This window comes from Anopheles funestus, chromosome 2RL (assembly GCF_943734845.2).
Source record: "Anopheles funestus chromosome 2RL, idAnoFuneDA-416_04, whole genome shotgun sequence".
In the NCBI taxonomy this organism is placed as follows: domain Eukaryota; kingdom Metazoa; phylum Arthropoda; class Insecta; order Diptera; family Culicidae; genus Anopheles; species Anopheles funestus.
The window spans coordinates 85,988,355-86,010,436 of NC_064598.1; the positions used below are offsets into that span (position 1 = coordinate 85,988,355).

Consider the following 22,082-nt stretch of genomic DNA (forward strand, 5'->3'; position numbering starts at 1 on the left):
ACTACGGGAGTGAATTAATTGCTTCCGAATTGAGTTGATTTCTCTCTCTTTCTCCCTCTCTCGCTTGCATTGAATAATATTCCACCGATAGGCAAAGTGCCACTCAAAACGAGCCCTTGGCAAGAGGCATTTTCTTCCGACAGCTTGACACAGGGAACTACCACCCGTACTATTAGTGAAGGTAATTTATAGTCACGATCGAACCGGCTACAATTTCGAGTGGGCTGTTTTCTTTTCCCCTTTCTAAAGGGGAACGTTCCCTGGTGTAGATAATTAGCCACGCGGAATCATCGAAAGTATGCGCCGGTAATAGGTTTGACCTAGTTTGATCTAAAAAAGAAACACATTTAAGTGACTCCCAAATTGAGAAGCTACTCGAGTTCACCTTGTTTACTCGAAAGTGATAAACGGCGAAAGCGATCCGCGCAAACGTTTGCCGTAAAACACTGAAAATATTGTTATCCTTTGACCGCTTGTCGATGGAATGGACGAATTTTTCCATCGTCGCCCGGATGTAATAATCCATTTAGGGACGCTACAACGGAAGAAGGTAGAAGAATTGTTGCGAACGGAAGTTATCGTCTCGGACGGTTGTAGCAAGAATATAATGCAATAAAGTCTTCAGAAATGTAGCTTTCGTGTGGCTTTTGCCGCTGAGTCTAGCATTGTTCAAGGATTTTCAAAGCAAAAAGGACAACAAATACAATGGCTTATTTTTGGAACGAATTCCCATGGAAAATCCGTTCTATTTTATTTCATCCCACGTTACAAAAGCTTTCTCACTTAGAAAATAGTGGATTAACGAAAGGGGGGTTATTTTCACCCCAACACACACACGCACACACACCCACGCACATGAAACTCGGGAGACAAGTATTAAACGCACATTTTGTGAGGCTTAGTAGAGGGAAAAGTTTTCCCCTTCATGCCACCCAAAAGTGACGTCAGCAACATCCGGGAACAAGACCGCACTGATTCATCAGTTTCACTATTAAAATGAATGAATTTCTGTCAGATTTGTTGTTTTTTTTATTCTCTACACTTTTTGATGATACGCTTTTCCGTTTTTATCTGCCCAATTCTGGCCCACCGCTGTGACATTTACGATCCACAGCGGGTGAGAGTACAAACAAAACAAAAAACCGGCCTGTCCGAAATAGTAAGATCGCGTAGTAAAAAAGAAAAGTTTGTAACAATCCCAAAAACCGTAGACCGTGAAATGCTTGTTTGAGATTTCATTTTTCCTCCACGCGGTCGTCCGACATGAGAAAAAAAGGCTTTCTACGATCCCGCTGCGATTCCCTTGGGTCTATAAAGGCCACGCGGCACAAGGACGGTACGAAAGTTGTCCGAAAGTGGCTTGGATCTGATATCCTGAAAGCCCCAAACCGTCCAAAAGAGCCCATTATTTTGACCATCCGACGGACAGTATCGCGATTCTGTATCACTGCGGTGGGTCGTCTATAAAAATAAATCCATCATAGTAGAACCGCCGCTTTTTTCCCGCGTGTGTATCTGCTCCAGCTTCCGCCGTCTGGAAGGTATTTATGCGAAAGGAAATTCAGCCCATCAAGAAGAAGGAAGATGAACCACACTTTGTGAAGAAAGGTGTGCGTACTAATTTGATACACTTGCTCCTTGACGCGCCTTTGGGAGGGAAAGTTTCGCCAAGTAGAGGTGATTGTAACACTTGAATAGGTACACACGTGACGGTTAATGGTGCTTTTAGTGACACCTCGTCCAGCCTAGCAAACGAGGCTATCTCGCGATAGGTTTACAGGCACGGCTTTGTGTCCATCCGTTTAAAAAAAATAAAATTGAAATGATACTTCCGTGAAGAAAAGGAAACAGTTCCACCACAAGAAAATACACAAACCCCGAAAGGAAACCTACCGCCTGGAAGGGAAAAGCGGAACGCATAAAGCAAAATAACAACTTCAGCCTGAGCCTCGGCTGGTAACCCAATGGACGGACCGAAAAACCAATTTATCATCCCTATGTGTCAGGGAGACCGTTTCCAAGGGCGTCTTCTTATCGCTTCACAAACCGTTGGAGGAATTTGCTCCCGGAGAATGAAGCACTAGCCACTAACGGCACCTTTTAACGATCTTGTTTCCATCAGATGAGGAAAAAGAAAACATCATGCATAACAGACTCTGAGAAGCCTACCAGCAGGCGTCAATTTCTAATTCCATCTCCACCCAATATACAACACCCCACAACAAAGCCCTGGGAGTTGGATGCGATATGAACGAACGTACCGAGTGTGCCACGGGGTGTCAAATGAAACGGCCCAGGTGACCGGTTTTTGGGAGGTCGAAGAGATTAAAATTCTATACCATTCAACCCATCGGCCTACCCGTCATTTTGAAGGCATCGCCGTAAATCATCTCTTCCGATTGTTTGTCACCAATGATGCTGACGACGATGCGACGGTTACGCTTGTTTCGCCCCCCTCAGAAAAAAGGTGTCTGGTTATGGAAAAGGACCTTTTCTCCGGGTATATGCGGTGGTTGATACGCTGTCGACTAATGGACAAATATGGTGTCGGCATGTATGGCTTGAGAACGGTACCAGCAGCCCAACGGAGGCCATTTGTACGAACGCAGAGGTGTTGGGGATTACGACATGAGCCATCTTTACGCTATTTGATGAAAGGGGATTTGAAACAGCTTGAAGCTAATGGGCACTTTTGCACGCCTGTAACGATTAGGTTTGTGAAAAATGTAACGAAAATAAAGTGGCCATAATGATAACATTGTGTGATTAGATTTTATTGAGGAAAAGTTTAATCCTTTCATCGGTGAAAGCAATTGATGGACGTTAAATTAAATGTACTTTTCATTACGAACAAACAAGCTTAACAAATTCATTTTTGGTTGAAGTTGATTATTGTGCTATTATGATAATTATAAAATGATAAAGTTTTGCCGATTGCATACTTTACGGCAAAATCAATATTGAAGAAGAAAAGTTATCGCCTGACATTTAAACTTTCAGGCAACCTTTTACTCTTAAAATTATGATTTTTTTTAAATTTGTCTACGATAAGAATAAGAAATTACGATGAGAATAAGAAATTGCGCAAGAATGCCAAATTTTCTTATTAAAAAATTGTTTTGACTTGCTTCAGCCTGACCTAATTTCATGCCGTTTTTGTCATGTCACGACAGGCTGTATTTTTATTGCTACGAAACCAATCGGCCGAAACGATAATGATAAGAAACTTACACCGCTGGAAGACACCGACAAGATAAATGAATGTTGTCGAGTTTATGTCAAAGCACAGAAAAGTTCCTTCAAATTTTGATTTTTATGAATATCACGGTAAATAAACTCATTTTTATTTTTTTTCTTAAATCCGGTATGTATTCAATTACCGATTTTAAATTCGCTATTAAACAGAGGAAAGGAAAAAACCTCGCATAGTTAATAAAAGCGAAATAGAGTAGTCTTAAATAGTTCGAAATAGTTGATCAGCGGTTCTTGTTTTGGATGGGGGGAAAAAACAAAAACCTCCCCCGGAAAAAAGCGAAACGTAAGACAACGCACGAAGTTTTCCAACTGCTGTGCATAACTTTGCCCCGAATACGAGCATGTTTATGACAGCCAAATGAGATTCCTGCTCACCCTAATAATAAATGAACGGGAAGCGGATGTCGTTTGTGATAAGCTTGAAACGGTTTTCCCTTTCCCGGGGCTTTACAGTTCCCTTTTTGCACGGTTGGATCCTACGTCAAAACTAGCCGATTGGAGCAATGTTCCATCACCTACCGAAAACGAGCTTGACTATGGAAAAGCAAGCAAAGCCGGAAGCACATTTGAAATAGATTTGGCACAAAAAAATGGTGCTGGGGAAAGGAAACAACTTCCTTCGTTTCCCTCCTTTACGCGGAAGGTTGGCAAGATCGTGTAGCTCAAGCACTGCTCGGAACGTTGCGATCCCTTCAGCGAGAGCTTCTGCAGCACTAGCTCCACCCAACTAAAAGCTTGCAAAACAATCATTTATCATAGGAACACCTCTCCTTCGATTCGACCACCTCCGTTTTTTTGTCTCCCTTTCTACCGATCAACAAGCAGGAACCATTTTAACTTGGTGGAATGAGTAAAAAAAAGGAAGCAAAAAGCTCCAATCTGTGCATAACTTTTCCTACTGTAGCTTTTCTTTACATGCGTTTTTTTTGTTTTGGTTCTACGTGTAGAAAACTTCTAATATTCCTTACGCACATTGAGCGGAGGAGACTTTCTGGGTGGTGCTTCCGGCTAGTGTGGGCTCGCTTGAATGCTTTTATGAGGGCGAAGGCTGATGTTCTCATTTGTCCTTACAGCTGTAACGGAGCTTAGCACTGTTGCCAGGGGGTTCATTGCCAGCAAAAGCACGAAAGAAAGAAAAGTGAATAACCAGCCCACAAACACCATGCACGCACACACACTAAAAAAATGCAATTTACTCAGGAAAATAAAAACTTTTCAACTAAATTTTCCTCCACCCAACTGATTTGTGGTTTGAATGTCGTTTTTTTGCTGTTGGCGAGCTTTTTCCCCACGATCGGATGGTTGGGAAAATGTTGTTTATCATCGAATCAGTGCCAGCAAACGACAAAAGTGCCCGTGTAGCACGAACGCACGATAAGACGCTAATTTATACACGATGCAGCGGTCAAACTGAGCGGCCATAAATCATGCATCACTGGTGTTCGTATGGCACTTGTGAGGATATTTTTACTTCCCGGGAAGCGCAGAAAAACGAGAAGCCACACAGAATCGAAAAAAGCAAAATATTCCCGTTTGTGCGGTTATTGTTGCTCCACGCCTTGGTTGTTTGTTTGTCATTCTGGGAAACAGCAGCCCTAATCGGGAAAACTGAAAACACAAGGTTTTTGCTTCCGTCCGGTTCATGAAAAATGCAGAAGCATAATGCAACCCCAAAATGTAGCCCAAAAACCAGATGGGTTTGGATGCATTTTTGAGGTCACGATGGTCATCAATTCCCATCAACCGTTTAGTGGTTGTTCTTAGCTTTTGCAAGGAAATACACCCTTCAAGCGTTGGCTCTTGGCAGAAGGATGTTTGGTGTATTTTAGATGCATCGCATGAGAAGCGGATTTCGAAGCAGACGTGATGGGAAACATTTATGCATTATTTATTACAAGACAAAACAGAATTCTTATGAATACCTTTGTTAGTCACTTTTAAAGTCACAATGTATAATTTAAATTGTTTTTAAATTTATTTTATTCAGAGATGCTTCTCATTACTTCTTAGCAGAATTGTTTTCCAGTCTGTAGTACAGCAGTAAAACTATATTAAAAGCATCGTAAGAGCAACTGATCACTAGCAAGCAATCTTACGCTAAACTTTCCGGCACGCCTCAACAGCGCAGGCTGACGAAAGCAAAAATTGAATCCCAAAAAAGAGGTTTCCACAAAGCATCATGCAAAGCCCGTTGACCAACTTTCTTCCCAAGTGTACAGCGCACACAAAAACCGCTTCGCCTGCATTTATGCATTTTGAGTGCAAAACTTTCCTTTCCATTTCGGCAGTGGAAAAGCCCGGTGAGCGGGTGCGGTTAGTGTGGTTGTCCATCGACACACGAACAAATCGGCTGGCTGGATGGTTGTGGCATCATCTTGAATAAATCTTTCTTGATGCTTTCTTGCATGTGTGCTCATGTTCAAATTGAAGCATTGTTTGCAGCACACAGCATGCAGCAAGGGTGTGTGTGTGTGTCTGCCTTTTAAAGGGGTGGGATTGCTGAAAATGTAAACCGAACGCACGTGAATGTGGTTTCTGTACACTGCAAATGCAATCAAAGCGAAGGCGTAGTGTTGCTACGCTGTTAGACGATCGGCTAGAAACGGTGTGTCAAAAAAGCATCACCGGCTCTAGTGAGATGATTTACTGCAGCAGAATTGATATGGTTTTTCGTGCTGCGAACCGCTCAGCATGCGCGTTGGTTCTTATGCACATTTGAGTACTTGAAAATTTGCTTTAGTTGTTGGCACGAGCTAAGCAGAAGCATACATTCTGATTCGACAAAACTTTACAGTGGATATTTGTCACACCACGCACCATGTCCGTTCCAACACATACCCGGAGAAGTGATGTTTTCTTGCTCCCGCAAAAACAGAAAAGTGAAGAAATAATAGAGAAAGTTTGCTAATTCAACTCGTTGCTACTGTCTCGGGTAAGTGAGGTTTGGCGATGTTTGTTCTAGGGTAAAGAAGTTGCTGCATTCCGTCTATACTGTACCGTACCGAGCAGTCGTCATTGCGCTGGGATTATGCTTAAAGTTTTGCAGCGATATGCGATGTACGATTGTTTGTAAATTGTTTTGCAAAATTGTGCTAACCGAAGAAGTCGAATGAATTTGCAATCAGCACAACTTGACGGTGCGAGCATGGTAAGTTCATTTCACGAAGCAGAAATCGTAGCTGGATGGTGAAGAAGCTTTGCTGTCATTTGTAATTGATTTATTATACGGTTCTGGTTGAATGGAGTTAGCGGGAATGCTGTACCATTAAATCGGGATCGAGTTATTTGGAATGGAAGGGATTTAATTGAGCGAGATTATAACTATCAAAAGTATGGTTGAATGAGAGTAAGTGTAAAATGCATTGCTTCATGCAAGTAAACATGCAACATAATCGATTCCAATCTGATTCCAATTAATTCGGATCGTTTTGTTATGCAGATTGCATATTTTTGGGCAATACATTTGAACACCCCCTAAAGTTATGTAATATAAATACGCTTATTAGCTTTTTCCCATTTTTGAAACACGTTTTTTATACAATTTTGTTACAAATGGTTTTTAATAATGTTTGACAGTTGCAATAATAATGATCAATCATAAAACCACGTGCAATTTGGTTGAATAAAACGAGCATGTGACCAGTAATCATTGGCGAGTGTTTCTGCAGCCCTAACTATCAAATCCTTTAGTTACATTCTAAAGGCACATACTATCTTTGGTAGCACACCGAAGTGCCATTACTGCGGACGGTACTCTACTGAAAAGCTGACTAACATGCTATAAAAATAATGGTACGAAAACTAATGTCACTTGTAAGTGCCGTGTAACGAGGAAGATTGCAATAGTAACATTGAGAAGGTAGAGAGACAGAGTGAGAGAAAAAATGACATTCATTCCATTGTTCCATGTTCCTTCCTGCAGGAGCGGACGGCACACTAGCAAACATCCTCAGCGGCACGGTAAATATTATTCTATGGAAATCTGCATCGACGAGCCATAAAAGCAGCACGATCATCGTCAAGTTGGCAAAAGAACCGAGCATTTGAAATCCTCTTATCGGAGCAAAAGGGGATAGTGAGAAAGAAAAAAAATCGAACTCAGAACGAACACGGAGGCAGCGTATTGCCGTGAATGCGGATGAACGGTAAGGAATGCAACAGTCAGCCTCTGTACCAGGGAGTGATAAAATCAATGGTGCTAAAGTGGCGCGAGCATCGATAACGCACCGAGTGAATTTGCACAAGAATGATGACGAGACTCGTCGTAGTGGTAGCCCCGGATGCACCACATGCTTCCTGTGCCAGCGTCCAATGTGCGTATGTAGGAAAGAGAGAGTGTCCCCAATACCAAACTATGGAGGCAAACGGCAAGAAAAGCAATTTATTCGGAATCTAAGAATGCACGACATTCCACTGAAATGCTATTGTTAATGGCATATCTAGGACAAACGCCACCACCGCCACGAACTATGGCAGTGCAGGCTAACTGTTACTGATACCGAACCCGGGGATATGATATCACAGCATCTCGTAGCGACATTACAAAAGCCCGCTGCTTTTTCGTTTTTTTTCTTCTCATTTCCCTTTCTCTTACTTCACGGCCCGATTCCCGGGTTGGGAAGGTTTCGGAACGGAATTCCGACACATACGACCCGTATTTCTCAGCATGTTTCACCATCGCCAGTGGATGTGCATCGGAACGGCAACGGAGAGACATTTCGGGCACCTATTATGTGGGACAATTGGCATCAATTGCTTTCGGGCGCATTATGGATTTTTCTTTCCAGCACGCAAATTGTACGCTGCAAACCCACCACGAACACGTGTTCGACCAGGCCGACCAGGCGCCTCCATCGAATCGATTGATTGTTGGAAAATTCATCAAAGCATCATGACCCGTACCGATGCCGTAACATTACTCGTACATTTTATTGGAATTCAAAGGATGAGATGGGGACGTATAAGAGAAAGGGAAGATGTACATTTTTACCGCCCTGTTGAAGCTGTTTCATGATGTCTGCATTCCATCGCTACTGCTGCTGTCTGGGCAATTTTTTGGCCAATCTTTAGCAAGCAACCACGTCCTCGAGGTAAATTGCAGCAGTAGATCGAAAAGTGAGCAAATGATGGAATTGAAGCAAAAGCACAAGCATGAATATAGCCCAAAATCCCGCTGGCTTAAACTTTCACTTTTCTGCAGCCTGTTCTGTCCGACAGGCAGCCACGCCGGCTTGCCCGCTGCAGTTCTGTCGGAAAGGGAAAGGGACGAGTGTCTGCCATGACGTTACGAAGAAGCTACTCGATGTGGGTAAATAGTGAAACAGCACACGTCCACCTCTGGGCACCTACCATCACAATGCTCAATGTTACATAAACGATGTGTGTCTTGTGCAGTCCCGGCGCGCCCTAATCGTTTTATTCTGTAATGCTTTCGGGTTTTAGTTTCGGTTTTTTTTTTCTATATGTTTTCCTTTTCGTCTTGCATTGAAGTTTTAGTGAGTATGTGTGTGTGTATTTGTGCTCTAGCTTGCATGTTATTCATGATCTGCAACAGCACCTTTCACTCTCTGACCAGCGTGTTGGCTGATGACGTGCAGGGAGGCGACCCTGCTCAGCGTCTACCGAGTCCGAGACCGGGCAAACGACGGGAATGGCAAGAACTTTTCCGCAACCAACACACGGCAATTTGGATGAAGAGAAGACGCAGCAAAAAACAGGGCACCAAAAACTTTCGTTTCATGGGTAAAATAGTGTGCGGCATTGAAATTCTGCCACTCGCAAAATGAAGATTTCTTTCACCAGGGATGAGAACTGCAGCAATCGCTTCAACAACAAGCAACAAGAAGATAAGAGAAATTGTAACACGACACGAGTTTTTTGTGAGCAGATTTGTTTTTTTTTTTCTTCTCTAGAATGGGAGAAAAACACACAGTTTTTGGGGTTTTCTACAATGTCCCGATTTTACACCGGAGTGCGAATGCGATGTATCGCATTTTCTCACCAGACCGAAAGACTATTTGTTTCAATGTGCCAGTATTTGGAGTGGCTGAATTGCAATAAAAAGGCAAAGGAATAAAAAAAACCAATACAGAAACGGGAGAACTGGTTGATGAAAAGATTCTATTACGCTTGAAATGTCCACCATCGGGGATGAAGATGTCACACCACCAGCGGTGAACGGAATTCTTTTCGCAAACAAATTAAAACCGAGAAGCATGGTACGGATGAAATAAAATAGCACCGCAAATACAACTGCATTCCAGTTGTTTTGTTTTTTTTTTTCATATAAAATACGAATTTGTGCATTACGAAGCAAGTGAAGCTTTGGAAACTTGGGCTTCCAGTGGTTTACGACATCGAGCTGCAGAAGCAATCGATTGCAAGCGTACTGTTGAGCCAGTGGAGATGGCTGGCCGCTTTCGTACTTGTGTCTTGCTACCATCGCGGTACAGTGCACATTGCTGAAGGGTCATTGGAAATAATTGGGCTTTAAGGCTATGCTGTTCGTGATCTATTTTAATTATCTCCAGCGGCTACAGCGGGTCAGATATTGTATATTGCTCCTTCCATCGTCAAGGGTTCACGTTGCAACTGCTTCAGCAACTCGAGTTCAGCGCGATGGTAAACAAATCATTAAAATGGAAATTCGTTGCCAGGCATCCATTGATGTACGAGGAATGTTTAATTGTTGGAAGACAAAAAAAAATCAGTGAATATGGTGGAGCATATTATTACGCCGATTCATTCATTGGGTATTTAATTACTTTAGAGATTAAATATTGGTTGATTGATGATTCAACATTTAGATCGGCAAAATATTAAAATTTTTAGCAACTAACTTTACACTGTTAAACAGTGTTTTAACATTAGTTGAATCACGTGGATGGTACAATATTAATATGAACTAAAAGTATATTGTTGCATACTTTCAGGCGTTGCATACGTTCAGGCGATCACACCTAGGAGAGTAATGGATTTGTGTCTTGTTTGTCTGTGATTTTGAAACCATATCGAATTGATATTTTACCAACCAGTACATTACGATTACTCTGCTAACATTTGTTTTCACTTGCCATTTGGTGGCATAGTTCTGTCAGCATCGAAACAATACAACGATTCGTCATCATTTCATGATTGCTGTCAAATCTATTCCGTTTAGATGCAGTGCGGAAAACAACTCAGTGGACAGTAGGCAAAGGAAGAGAAAGATCATGGAGGGAATTGGGTGAAGTATCCCAAAAACAAATACGGTTTGCCAAGTCAGCACATACCGATGTGGACTGCTACTGGGTCGCACACATATTTATCATTTATTTATGATGAAACTGTCACAAGGAAATGCTGCGGGCAGCTTGGTCGTTTCTGGAGCAACGAGAGAGTACCGAAGGACATACGCATTCAATACGACCGAAATCGATATCAAAACTAGATCAAATTTCACTTGTCATTGAGCAAGAGTTCCCATCCATTATCCTTCCGTGGACAACGCTCATTGCGTTCACAAATGCGTTGGTATGCGGGACGCCTGTAATAAAAGGGGTGTAAATAAAAAAAGAAGAACGACGCAATGGACACTGATTTTGTACGCAAGTGCCGTGTTACGTGCACCAGGCTAAACCCCGTTGGCCATTGTTTCAAGCTCAAATAAGCGGAAAGCATAATTTACGCTACATAAAACACTGGACATCAGGTCACGGGATGTGCCAAGCGTTTGCGTTCCCATCATGGATCAAGTACCCACCTTCCTGGCGACCTATCGTGTACGATTTGGATCAATTCCATCATTTCCGTGCTTCCCTTGTCCAAAAAGGAAGAAAGAGGAATTTTGTAAACTTCAGGACTCTGGAATGCCGGAAGTCGCAACATCACTTCCATTTAGACGTTCCGTCCGATGGTGGCCGCATGCATCGGAACTTGGAAACAAACGATCGTAATCGCACGATGACCGGTTACGGGATAACATAAGCACTACCAGCGTGAGACGGCAAAGCTGGCAAACCCGTTCTCTTCAGCGCCCCAAAAACGGATTCGTTCGCTTATGATACGATAATAATAATTTCATCATCATCATTTTCGCCCGGAAGAGCAGGAAGCGTTGGGCGGAAATCGACCATCATGGACCTTCAAGTTAACCTCACTTTTCAACCATCTCGCTTTCTCTCTTGCACACCGGAACCATGCACGCTACGTTCCGGAACGGTGCCGATGTCAACCTCAACCCTCGCAACAGGGGGAGCGATTGCACGCTTTTCCGCCCTTTAAACGGTTCTTTAACCTCTTGCACTTGCAACAGAGATCGGTTCACATCAGATTGAACCAATTGTGTGTGTGTTCATGTGTGGGAAAGCGTTCACATGAACAGGATGATATGCTGAAAATCAGGATAATAGTTGTGTTGCATTATTCCCTGTGCGTTCGGAACAGTCGGAAAGGATTGCGAGAAAATGAAGTCAAATTGTAAATGCATTTCAAATCGATATGTGGTGATATCACACACCCGTACATGTGTGTTTATGTTGGAGGTGTGTATGTGAACACGTGATCTTTGACCGCTCGAGGATGATGATGCTCGTCGTAATGCATGGCGTGGCAGCGAATGTATGTGAGCAAACTGTGGAAACAGTGAAAGGAAATGCATTGAACTGACCTTCCACAAGCTTGTTTTTATAGCTAACCCTATTGCTTTACTCATGGGAAAAAAGAGGTCAACGACCAACAGCTTACGGTGTCTAGAAGCGTATGAGTCCGTACGCGTCCAGAATTAATAACGATTTTTTTTTCTCTGCGAGTAGTAACTAACGTCTTCCGGTTGTTTTTCAAAAAGACGGTTCTTTATTTTTAATACTGCTCGGTTTTTTTTATTTACCAAGAAAACCATATGAAAACCACACGTTTAGAAGATAGTTTTACTCGTCCTTTATTTCTTTGGCTTCATAAAATCTCACTTACCATTGGTACCCATGGTATGAATATCCATAATCCTTACTTTAACAAGAACTGAACCCACCAAGAAGAGAGAAGAGGTGGTTGGAAAGTGTGTAAGTAAGGAAGCAGCGATGGTAAAACCGTGAAAATCACTATAATCCAAACTAATTGACCATAAATGTCAACCGCCGCTATAAAAATAAACCATTTGCCGTGCTGCTTCGCGCATACCGCTTGCCACCATTGCGCGGCCATTTTGCCCATTGCCAAACCAGCCACTACACTATTGAGCGAGGCCACTACCCCTTGCTGGGATGGCGCGTACTGTTTTTGGGTTAGGTGAAAAATAGCGGCTCGTAAATCATAAAAAGTTATGTTACACCCGCGCATCGTAACGCAAGAGACACACATACACACACGCGCGCGAAAAGCAGAAGCAACACATCGCCGTCATTTTCACCGGCAAACCGGCTGGCGAATACTTTTGGCATGCGAGTGGCGACGCCGTGTTGGTTTGTTCGGTTGTTGGAAAACTGAAATAAAACGCTTCCTTCCTCAACAGCTTCCATCGTGCGGTTCGCAAAGAACTGTGCTGAGGACTACGCGTGGTATAGCTTGAGAGATCATAATCAAGCGAAGAATGGGACCGTCTTTCTTGAGAGGCACCGAATGTGTTATAGGAACTGGGGGCTCACACACACATCATTCACAATTTAGTTGGTAGTTCCGTTCCGCTCGATGTGCAATATGTTTCAGCTTCTACTAAGAAAAGCCAACTTTTAGGTATACAGCATGAGAAGTAGTGGGAATTGGACATTTTTATACGTCAAGTAACTAATAATAGTTTGTACAAAGAAAGCAATTATGTTTCATATTCATAAGTCATTAAACAATTATAAAATATTAGCCGATTATTCAATATGAAATGATTATTAAATATTAAAAGGTACACTAATTGCATACTTTTTGGCTGATGTTTTTTTATAGAGCGTCTTACTATAAGCTAGTTATTTTTTGCTGTACAAAGCTGCTAAATTGTACAAAATAAAAATTCCTTTATAAAACATTAAACGATCCATTAGATAGAAAGACAACGATCTAACCTCAATTCATCATCGTTAATATTGCAACTGCTCAGACTTCAAAAAATGACACCAATTTTTCATCCCGCTAAACAATTCGGCTTTACTCCAAAGCATAATTAGTACATCAAATCGAAGCACAACCATTCGTGATTAGATGAGGTGGAATAATGAAGAGAAATTCATCTTTTATGCATCAAAGATCGTCACTTTTATGGCAAGTCTTCTAGGGAGAGAGAAAAAAAAACCAATAGAAAATCCCAAACCTTGTCTCATCTAAGGGTGTGCTTTTTGTTTTCTTGTTGCAGCAATACCTTTCTTGTTGCGTGGGACCTGTGGCGAATCTTCTTCGCCGTGGCGTGACACAACGCTAGATGAAAATGACACTTAAGTACGATCATAAAATTCATAATGCTGTGCGTTTTATGGTGTCGCGTTTTGTCGAGGGTAAGAAGCACTCTTATTTTAGACTAGCTTGCCACCCATGCCGCCCTCCACCCTCTCCACCCTCCTTTCCATCCCAGCAACAATAGAACGATGCAAACGAGGATGCATTCTTCTCCGTTCGCCGGTTGTCTTTCCGTTCTTTGGCCGATGATTCTCGTGTAATCACACAGCTCATGTTGCATTATTCATTCCGCATTTTCACATTCAATCAAACGATGCAAAATAATATCATACTCCTGCAGTGTAGTTCAGGGAAGGATGATAAAGGACAGTGACATTTTGGGAGGGGTAAAGGCAAAGGAAAATCGAAACCCGATTTTCCGTAACGTCAAGCTTCGTCGAGAGTCAACGATGTCGTGCGAATCTCTTTAGCACGTGTTTATCCTATCCCACGAGACTGGGTGGGTTTTGAACAACCATTGTTGAAGTAGTTCCAACAAAACCGAAAAGAAATCTGTCCCCGTTCTGGGAGATTGGATTCGATTGATTCGGTGTTTCGGGTTACAGCTGCAGCAAGATATTGCTCCACATCTCCACCAAGGGGTTCATTGCTTTACCATATGCAAAGCACTGAAACAGCAACAATTGAGCTACTCGGGAAAAAGTTCAAATCGTGTGCAGAGAACTGTCAAAACACAGTTTGGTGTGTCCAAAAAAAGTAGTACAATCAAATGCACCACACTGCAAAACCGCTGTCGAACCGTTTTGCGGATGCAACTGGCAGCTGCAGTGTACGTGATTTTTGGCCCAAAATGCAAAATCAATCGACAGCCAGCAGCTGTATCGACGAGAGATGGGATGAAGGTTGTTTTTTGGAAGACTTCCATTATGGAAAACGTCCCTCTTGGGGTGCAGAAAACAAGACGTTTTGGTCAATTTGCATTTTTTTTGAGTGGACGTTGTAAACGATTTTTGACGAGCGAACGAAACAAAAGACATTTGTTGGGATTTTCTTTAAAGTTGGTGGAGGAAATATAAGAGACCACATTGGAATCGCATTTACATGCATTTTGGGAGGAAATGATGAAGACACTGATCGTGCTTGTTCATCATAGCATTAAGTTGTTCGACACAAATTTTACTCGCAATTTCTTTTTGTTGAAGAATGAGCTAGATATTTTTTTTGTCGAGAAATAGGGAAATTTACTAAGATTTTTAAATATGTTGTGCAGGAAAGTAATACAATCGTTTTAAAAAATCTGTCAAACTTTGTATAAGAAAAACAAGGATTCGTAATACAACACTTTCGATTGTATTTTAAAATTTTAATTTACTCTCTAGGATTGAATGGACACAAGACTCTGTATTATATTCAAACATTGAATGGAACACCCTAAATCAGTAGACGTAAATTAAAAAAAAACCTTAAACACTTTCGATAAACTCGTTACACTCAGCCACCGGCGTACAAAAACCAGGCTGAAATATTACACGCCATAAGCATGAAACGGTTCCCAACCATTTCCAAGTCAATCCGATAAATCCACACACGCTTAGGAAAATACTTCACGACAACAAATCGCTGATGTTGAAAGCTTCTTCCAGTTCTCCGCGCGTGTATATTTATTATCTGTCATTCATCCAATTTCGGGCATTCGTAACACAGCGGCGCCTAGCGCGCTTCTGGTTGGATTGATGTAGTGTTTGTGTTTAATTAAGCAACCAGTCCTGTACGGTAAGCTCGTTTGTGCGTTTGTCTTTGGTGGTACGTGCACGACGTTAACCACCCCCCGTGGTTATGAGTTCAACGAACGCTTGCTAACAAAATGACAGACGTACAATTCGAGGCAAACAGTCAACCGGAAATGCATTAATCAGCCAAACAAATAACACCACTGAAACCTTTTCTTCTGATAGGGGAGAGTTTTCCACCCACGAGAGAGGGTGGCTTTCCGGGGGGTGAGGGGGGGGGGGGAACAAAAAAGAAGAGGGAGGGTGGATACGTTTCTTTCTTCGGGGTGACTTCACCACACGGCTTTTCTATTATTCTATTCTTTGATGAAATTGTTTAACTAACCACTCAATCGACAGTTCAACAGTACGCTTCGACATCTGTTTGGCGTATTTACATGTTTACGCGTGAAATATGGATGGATGCTTCATTTGTATCGAAGCTTTTTTTCTAACCATTTCACCGACACTATTAAGCCGTAAATTTACTCACGCGATTGTGTGTTCCCTTTTTATGGTAAAATCTTTTATGCTATTGAGTGTTGAGAAGGGGAACAAGGATTCTTACCATCGCTGCTCAGTGACGGTTTTGTTCATGGCTTTTTAACAACCGAAACGAGATAAGCCGCTTTCTTGGAAAAATGTCTCGGAAAGGTGTAATGAAGCACGCTCGGTAAATGTTTATCTGGCAAACGAAGGTTATCCGCGTAACCGTCACGGCAAAAAAACCCCTTTGAAAAACCCGGTCAGCTTTATGATCTACTGACACGCGAACCAAAACCAAATGCCACCGGAATGGCAACGAAATTGGAACATCTCTGTTTTCTTTCCTGCTTAGAGTGGAAAAACCGAACGTACGCAACAAATGCCGCGGTTAAGACGCAACGCCGTATTCTGGTTTTCGTATACGCAATGGGTGTTCTCTAAAGACTTTCACGCAACAAAGTACCAACACATTTGCACCGCGTGTGGTTCATTACATTCCAACACTACGCCGAAATTACTCATCGCCTTAGTGATGCGTTTCAATCCATTTCAATATTGGGTAATTTTAGATTAACGTATCCGTTTCCGGTAGAAGGCTTTTACCAGGCACAGTAAAACTTTGCATTGGCATTACCATTTATTGATCTGACCTTAAACGTTGTTTCGCGTGCAGGAGAAATTAGATTTCATGATGTTTCACATAAAACCATCACCATATCGTGGGTATGGATAAATTATTCCATTTCGGCAGTGATTTAGGTTGCGTTGAAAGATTAATGTGCTTATTGCGGATTTGTGGAGGGTATGAATAATTGTGTTAAAGGTAGGTAAGTTGATACGTGTGCTATAAGTGACATTAATGCTTGATTGTGTGACTTAAAATTATGTTGCGATTAGAGGTGAAACGTGTGCAATCAGCGATGAATAATTGGAACGATGTAAAACAGGCGTGCGAATGGTGTTAAGGGTTGTTGTGATTTTGAATAATTTGGAATTGGAATTAATATATTTGTGCTGATCAAAAGAAGGAGAGCAAAACTGCGTACTCGCACGACTGTTGGATAAAGGGTCTTGAGGATATATCTTCTCTTCTCAAATTGGATATCAAGAGATTGATTTTCGATAATTGCTACGAATATTAATTAATAATTTTTTGCGAAACTATTGCTCCATCCCACTAAAAAGTATCCTTACTAAGATGTACTAATTAATATGCAATTTGACAACATCGGTTAAGTCAATAAAAAAGCATTGAATATCCCCACTCACAAATGTAAAAACCCCATCTCATATTGATGGACCATTTCATCGTTTCAGCATATTAATCACCATAATCAGGCTTTGACTTTCGAAAGGCGCTTGAATTAATTTTCATCTCCAAAAACCACCAGACGTCTGGTGGAATTGTAAGGCGGTGTAAATGTGCTCTCATCAAATAATCATTACCGGTTTCGGCACCGTCGACTTTGCCGGTTCAATCGTCAATCTTTACTTCGCTGGACGGGTAATTTTCACACCGCTGGGGGGTCTCCTTATGGCGCCTTGGGGGAGGATGGGGACCGAGGCTTATTCCATCGAGACATTAATCCGTTATCAAATGGTTCAAGTGTCGTTAACACTTCATTTCCTCAACCCAATCGAGACGAGGCGGGATCCGTTTTCACATAATGGAAACCGTACGCAGTGAGTACAGGGAATGGAAGGAAAGCCGTAAGAAAGCGGCAAGGCGCGTGGAACGTTTGTTTGGTGAGTGTTTTCTTTTCTAAGTGCCAACCACGGGATGCAGAATGTCTGATACTATTTCACACGATGATAAAAAGCACAACTCAAACGGGAAAGGAAGATGAAGTAGCAGCAACAACGGCAAAAAAAGTGAAACAAATTTCCCAGAACCACAACCACTCCTTGAGCAGAAGATTGAAAGGAAATGAATTTCTTGCATATCACTCCACTCGGCTATATTGGAGAGCGTGGGGAAGGAAGTTCCAAGGCACAGACATGCCTGGACACGAAAGGATAAAAATCAAATTTGGATATACCCGTTGTAGTGGTGGTTGTAATGGTAACTTTCACCCTCACCGATTCAGTTTCCGGAACCGGATGCCAGAGAAGAGAAAGAGTGTCTGCTAGTGATCAAGTGGATGCTGATGAAAGAGAAAAATCTTGAATGGTGCACATCCTGGGAAAGCGGATCGGGTGTCCTTCGTCCTTCGCTCGGTGTGACGCGTGAAGGCAAAGAATAGATCAGTTACAAGAATGTAATAAATTTAATAGAAATGATTGATGAGATGTTTTCCTATTCTTCAATCAACCATGCACCACCACGATGCCTCAGTTCCCCCCTCACACCTCCTGTTCCCCTGTTTTATTCCCATAAAAACTCAAGAAAACTGTACGGCGGGAACTCCGAGACGTTATTTATCGCTTGTCGAGCAAACGGGCGAGCTGGTCCTGCTGGTAGGAATAGTTGCGATAAAATAAATTTCCTGTGCGTCAACTGAAATTGGATGTTACATTTGCAGTGCTGTACCGCTAACACACACTACGGAAACCGAACGTCCACAGTTTGAAAAATGAACTCAAACTAGATTAGAGTCAAAGTTGTTCGATTATTCAGTCAGTTTGTGATATTCTTTTTTTTCTCTTCTTCATCGCTATTCAGTATTAAACGGTAAGTCAACAGGAAACGTTTGAATTGTGTTGAAAATCAAGCACGCCTTTCGACAGCAACAATCAGCAGTACATTATTGTTGAGGTTGACGCTGAACGACGCTGATGACGGAAGCTACAGAGTACAATTCGATTTTGTGAAGAGATCAACAGGAAATGATGGAAATTATATTGAAAGGAGTTTTATTGACGGTTTTTACTGGACATTAACACTAGAACTACCGGACCAGTCATTTTGACTGGAACGCTTCATTTTCATCATATAATTTTTTAGGGTTAAACAATTCTAAGGTAGTTCAAACATGAGTTTCACATATATATTCTATAGTACGATCTGCAATAAACAATAAAATATATTCCAACTCTTCGAAATTGTTTAAAAATTAACCACAAACGAAAAACGCTTAAAACGCTTGGTAGTTCTAGTGTTAAATGACAGCATACCACGAATAAACAACTTGGTCTTTTGATTTTGAGAATTTTTCCTAGAAGACTTTCAAGTAAAACAGTATTTTAATTTTATTTAATATTTTATTTTGAGACTATTAAAAAAATATACAAGAAAACCAGCTTTCCACCGTGTTTTTCTACATGCGTGTTTGCACAATTTTCTCCACCCATCATTAGCTGTGGGCAATCAAAATTCATGATGCTGTTAATATTCCCCCCGAAACCCCCATCAGTGCACAATTCGTCCAATGCCTTCACACGTCATTCGTGGGAAAATTCGGACATTGCCAAATTGCCAACAGTCTGCCCTCTTGTCAGCATTCCACTTTTCACCTTCCGCGCATATAATCCAGTCACACCACAGACCGAGATATCGCGAAACTTCGAAGTCGTTAAGAAATATGGCCAACACGTTAAAATCGGACAGTTTCGTCGGCCGAAATGAAGGAGCAAGAACACACACAAAAAAAAACGAATGCAACAGTTGCATGTTGTTTTAGTTGCTGTTGTGCATTTCTCATGTGTGAATGTGTTTTTTTTTGCCCATCGTTGACAGTAATGCCATTTTTCGTCTAACGTCTGCCTGTTTTACCATTCGATTTCGTTCCCGTTTTTGGGTGCATCATCCGCGTGCGAGTGAGAATGGGTAATTTATAAATTTTCGACTTCATCACATGGACCTACCGGATTTACTGCTCCTTTCCAGAGAAACTCTTTCTTTTGTTCTCCTTCTTGTTCAACCACATTATATTTAATGCGGGTCGGTTAAAGAAAAAAAACGACGAGAAAAAAGCAAACCCGTGTGATGCGTTAACGATGCGTGAACAAACAACTGTTCAACACTCGGTAGCACGGGAGTTTATATTCGAGTGGATTGCGCAAAGGTGCATCGTTTCGGCTGGCCATTTTAACCGGCCGCTTTTAACCTCCTGCCAATGGGGTGAGGAAAATAAAATAAAATAAATGAAGATAAAACTGCATTCGGCAGGAAGAACGATGTGTTATCGTTACGATTCCGTCGTACGCCGTATTTCCTTTCGTTTTTCTTTCCTTGTTTCTTTTTTTTGTTTGCTTCAGTCCAGTTGTAAAACCAACAACGCTTGTGCCACTGTTGACATGTGAAATAATGTGCAAAACAACGCGCCAAGTCGTAGAATTTGCCATCAATTTGCCAAACTAAAAATAATTACTCTCGGCGTAGGTCATTTGGACAAATGGAATCGTAAACACAGACTGCTGCAGTTGGATTGTGTCAATAGGTGGAGGTTTTTTATTTTTATTATTTTTTTTTTTTGACGAACCAAATAAAACCAAAACGGTCCACACAGTCCATCTGAAACATGTCTATATTGGGGCGAAAAGAAAAACAATGTCTACCGAGGCATTACACGGAAAAAGCGCTACCCATTTATTGTGTGTTTCGGTTTTGAGGTTGAGTTAAAATAAATACACTTTATGCAGTTGGCCATCAGAGTTGGAGGCCTGATGGGAAGCAATTTTTTTTCTTGCCGCCTAACGGTTCAAAAATTATTTTCAAATCATCGCTGATTGTGGTGCAAAAAAAAACCCCGGGGTCGAAAAAATGTAAATAAAAGCTTCTAGAAGAAGAATGAATTTGATTACAAATTTAATCCCATCAAAGCTGCTGGTTGGCTGTGTGGTTTCCCATTCCCTGAAACGATACTGCGATGTACTTCCAGCCAACAGATGCAAAGAAATTGTTTCCTTCTGCTACTGCACAGCCCAGTTGGTGTCCGCAGTTGAAAAGTCATTACTTTGGCGGCATGGTGAGCGTAAATGTTGGCCATTTTTTCTCCTTATTTACCATTTGGATTAGTGCATTGAGAAGGGACGGGGATGCTGTACGTGGCAAGAGCATCACTTCCTTGGAAAGGGTGTATGTGGGAGGTAACATTTTATGATGCCTTCTCAATAGGGCATGACTAGAATAAATGCTGTTTTCCGTAACAATCGTGCGCACTGAGGAAAAATACGGGAAGGTATATAGTGGGCAGGGAAGGCTCACCATAGCTAGAACTTAGTGTCAGAGAAGTGATACTGATGTGAAGGAAAGTATAGAGAAAAATCTAGAAAAAGAAAGCTCTCTTCTACACCACCTCGTTCGTGGTTGCGAGTTTTCATCCGAGTCACGATGTGCATGATGGCCATCTAATGGCAGATGATTCCCTGTTTTCATCATGTTCCTTTTTCCCCTCATGTTCACCAGTATGAGAGTGTAGGGAATATTATCCTCGTTTTGCCACACTGTGCAAGATTTGTTTTGAAGTCTGCTCCAAAAATGGTTTCTGTCATACGGCTGGCTGACTGGCCGTTAAGGTCGTACGATATTGAGTGAATCGTTTACAGCAAAACTTCTTCGATCGGCAGTTGCGGTAGCGAGAGACGATCGGACGTATGGTATGATCCATGCTTAGGTTTTTTATCTACTTTTTGAAGCATTTTTTTTTTGTTTTTGCTGGTGTCTTCTCCGGGTTCTTTTGTGTCATACCCATCGTCAGAACGGCCAATGATAAATTACAGTCCATCAGAGGTGCCCTGGTCACTGGTTCCAAGTGCGGTGGTAAGCAACGAATGGCGGGAAGTGTCCTTACTAATCATTTCGAGCTATTACTCATTCGGTTGCCCTTCTTGTTCTGGTGGTAGTGGTGGTGACCGTATGCTTTTCGTTACAAAGCAGATGAAAATTGTTTCTTTTTGTATGCTTAATGTAGTAGTTTTCTGCCTGGATTAAAATGATTGTGTACTGATTTGAAATACAAAGATCGACCCACATTTATGTTGCGAAAACCAAAACTTGCCAAAGCCTTTAAGGTGATTGAAAAATATGATGGATGCCGCTTAGCTATTAGCAAAACAAGACGAGTTACAGCTGAGTTACAGCTAAAGATGGATCCAGGCAAATAAATTACAAAAGTTGTTTCGCAGCGATATGTGTAAAAAAAAATTAGTGTTAAGCGATCCTCCAGAGAACTATCTTCTTGACCTCAGTAGTATGTGTTAAATTCCTCAAACAATCTGTCTCCTGTATAACCAATCATCCTATCAAGGACTTTCATTCTCATTCTGCTCTGAAAG

At 41.7% G+C, this 22,082-nt stretch overlaps 1 protein-coding gene across 1 annotated transcript in view; it reads right to left on the minus strand.

The window, feature by feature from the left end:
- Positions 1-22,082, minus strand: part of LOC125761191 (follicle-stimulating hormone receptor) — a 98,549-nt gene that overhangs the window by 10,959 nt on the left and 65,508 nt on the right. The gene's annotated exons all lie outside the window — the stretch shown is intronic.